Here is a 3,951-nt window from a genome sequence, read left to right as displayed (position 1 = left end):
CCTGCCTCCGATAATAGATTTGGTCTCCGGTAGCATAATCTTCATCAGCATAAGTTCTGACATTAGACCTGAGAGCTCTCCTAATTCTCTCACTGGACTCAGCTTCCAAAAAGTTTCTCCTTGCACTATGGAGAGCATTTAAATTTTTTCTCACCATGTCACTTGTAGTAGAGGACTCCATAGCAGGTAACTGGTCTGTCAGAATTGAGGGTGTATTTACATTGAAACCGAATACAAGTTCATTTGGACTGTGTTCAGAGTAATTGAGGAGGGCATTTTTTGCACAAATAGCCCATGCCAAGGCAATTTCAGGTTCACACTTCTCATCGTCAATTGTTTTTTTCATTGCCTCAGTAACTATCAAATTATGACGTTCTACAGTACCGTTGCTGAATGGACTTTCTGCGGCAGTAGTACAGGTCTCTATGTTGAGTTTTTCATTCATCTGTCTATAGTGTTCGTTGTTGAATTCACCCCCATTATCACTCAGAAAATGAACAGGAGATCCGAAATAGGTAATCCACATCATAAAGATGTTTTTGATGATCTCCTCCTTCTTCTTTGTTTTGATCAATGTTGCCGCTGAATACATGGTAGCGGCATCAATGAGATGTAGTATCCACACCTCATTGTGGATGAACTCTTTCAAATCCATGCAAACTGTGTGATTAAATCTATTGCCAAGAGGCAATCCCACAACCGGTCGCAGTGGAGCTTTTTTAAATCTAAGGCAAATTTGACAGTTTTCACAAACCTCCTCAATCGCCTTTATAAATTCCTTGTCATTGAATTTGTCACTTTTTTTAACCAAGGAAACAAGTTTTTCCTTCGAGGCATGAGCAAACTGTCGATGAAGTTTTTCTGCTTTTTTTTTTTTTCTGTGAAAGAACACTGACCAAAATTCTGAACATGTAATACAATGTTCTTAGTACCACTATGATCCAACAACTTATTTGTTAAGGGGAGACAATAGTGCCCTGAAGTTGTGGTCTTTAGTTCAATACATTTATCAAAAATCCAGCACATATCTTTCCGGAAATCTAGCACTATTCCTGCTGTCTTCATTGATTTGTGACTTAATAGAAGAGGCAAGTCGTTTTTCACAATATCTGCTTCGATATAAACTCTTATACCTCCGAGTGTAACCGGAAATTTAGCAACTTTAATTGCTGTGACAGCCACTCCATCACCAAAACAAAAACTCCGGTCTGAGTTCGTATACTTCACTAGTTGCAGGTCACTTTCATTTAAAGTATCTAAATAAACATCAAGCCACACTTCGCCAGCCAGTGTGCGAGTACAAGCAGAATCCAAGACTGCCATTCCAAATGTTTCCTTTACAAGATTTGAGATTTTTTCATTTGTACTGTTCAAATAAATATTTTCTTGAATGAACAACGTAATGTGTATTTGTTCTGTCGCTTCCGTAAACCTGGGCGTATTTCTAGGACACTCTCTAATTAGATGGTTCGGAGACTGAAATTTGTAACACAACAACACGTTTCCACTTCGGTCACATGGATTAGATTGTCCTCGACGAAAACGCCTTTTGTTGTTACCCGGTTTAGAATAATTATAGTTGACGATTTCGGGCTCTGATTTCACTGCCGGTACATTTTCATCACGATAAATGTCACCAAATACTTTCTTTATCGATTCCTTCATGTTTTGATACGTCAAAACAGAACACGTTGTCCGCGCTAATTTTTCGTTCTCTTCCGATATGTTAACCACGTTCAAAACAAGAAAAGCTTGCACTCCTTCCGGTAGAATAATGTAGAATTTTTTTAATCTTTGGTACAAAAACTCATAACGAACAAGAAAGTCATTTATACTGGTACCTGACGATCTTTTATAAGTGTAAAATTCCTTAAAAGTCATGTAAGCGCACGTGTGTTCATCCTTTAAATATATGTCATCCAGTTTCTTTATTAAGATCTTCAAGCCATCTCGTCCGCCGATGTCACTTGTTGGCAATTCACGGACACATTCTCTAATATTCGGTGGTAGCGTCAAAAACACTGCTGGTCCTTTTTTTTCCTCAGAAAGATCCGTGAACAACGACCACATTTCAACGTCTTGTTTCCAGTTCTCGTAAACATCCTCCCCCTCCAACAATGGAGGTTGTTTGTTCGAAGTTGCCATATCCGATATCCGATCTGTCTAGTGCTACAGACAAGCTGTACAAAAAAAAAAAAAAAATTTTTTTTTTTTTTTTTTTTTTTTCGTTTTGTCGCACACAGAGGGATATCTCTGCTACCATTTGTTGAGACACTTGTAGTCTGTCTAAACTGTACGAACGAACTGACTAAACCAAGATGGCCGACTCCTATTTATATCACCACAAGCAAGGGAGGTAACCATGTAACTGAAGCAAGGGAGGTAACCAATGTCTACATTAACAGGCTGCCTTTCTTCAGCAATGTGATCACTCCCTTGGTCACCTGTCCAGAAATAGAGCCCTTGGCTAACCAATGGTTGAACACATCCTTTAGAATAGGGGCCAACATGGGCAACAACCTCAAGTATACTTCGTAGAGAAGACCATCAAATCCTGGAGACTTGTTGTAGCTGACTTGCTTCAATGCAGTCATGATCTCATGCTTTATGACCGAACCATCACAGCTAGCTGCTCGAGCCGCAGTAAGGCGAGGTAAGTCAGTTAAAAACTGCCAAAATTTTTGACATCGAGTCTGGATAGTTAAGTGAAGTGTTCCTTCAAATGCTCTGGGAACCCCTTGCAGATGTCCTGCATCGATACAAGGGCATGTCTTTCATTGACTTTGGGAATGTACCCGTCTGAACCATGATGCAGAGCAGCCTTACGTTCAACAGTGTCAACGTTCACAGCTTCATTGGAAACTTTCATTAACCTAGCCCTAACTACTTGATCTTTGCACTTGACCTTGCTCACCAAGCGGTTGAGGTCATTTTTAGCTAATGCTGCCTCTAGGGATCCCCCTCAGCCATCACCCAGGTCAGCCTATTCTCTGCATGCTTCTTTGCCCTAGCCTCATTCGGAGCGATGTGTTGGCTGTATTGGACAGAGAAGCATCTAATCTTAGCCTTAGTTTATTTATTTAGTTCTCATTACCATCCCCACCAGAGTCCTCTGAATTATCTCCATAACCTTCTCTCGAAAGTCTTTTAGCTCCAGTAAGGAGGTTTTCAACTTCATGTATCCAGTTAATTTAGGCCTAGCACTTAGTTTCAAACAACTCATAACCAGGCCTATGGTCCGAATGTCTTAAAGAGTAGACTGTGGGGCAAGATAGAAAGTCTACATTGCCTCTCTTGACTAACATTTGATCCAAATATATACTTGGATGAGAATGCATGCTAGCATGCCATGTCCATATCTCTCAGCCTGGGTTATCCAGACAAAATCTGTCAACAAGATCACACAAAGCCATCATGTTCAACAGACTGCTGTCATACCAATCCGACCCGCTACTCCCTTTGATCTTGTCTATCTTGGGATCAAGGATGGCATTCCAATCACTCATTAATACTACCCGCTCCTGACCCTTGAGGAACACCTCCAACTACCGAAAAAAGGAGCCCTCTCGATTGCAGAATTAAGTGCATAAACTATGACAATCTGAAACACTGCTCTCAACAGCAACATCAACTATGACCATTCCTGCCTGCATGACCAACATTCACTGATGCTGACAGGGTGCATCTCACCAGCAAGGAGATTCCACAACTATAGGTGAGTCCATCTGCTGAGTAAACATCAAAATCATTTGTCAGCACCTGACAATCCCCATCTGAAATAAAATGGATCTCCTGTATAGCAGTGATGTCTGCCTTAAGGGACACCAGATATCTCAGCATGCGTGCAACTTCACTTCGATAATTTCATGCTCATCACATTATAACTAGCCAGGTATAAAGACATGATAACAATGTTTAGGCAGTGTCACACATAGAACTGAAGTCCTCAGG

Source organism: Euprymna scolopes, chromosome 21, assembly GCF_053919585.1.
Source record: "Euprymna scolopes isolate OS-2025 chromosome 21, ASM5391958v1, whole genome shotgun sequence".
Classification (NCBI taxonomy): domain Eukaryota; kingdom Metazoa; phylum Mollusca; class Cephalopoda; order Sepiida; family Sepiolidae; genus Euprymna; species Euprymna scolopes.
This window is presented reverse-complemented; position numbering follows the sequence as displayed.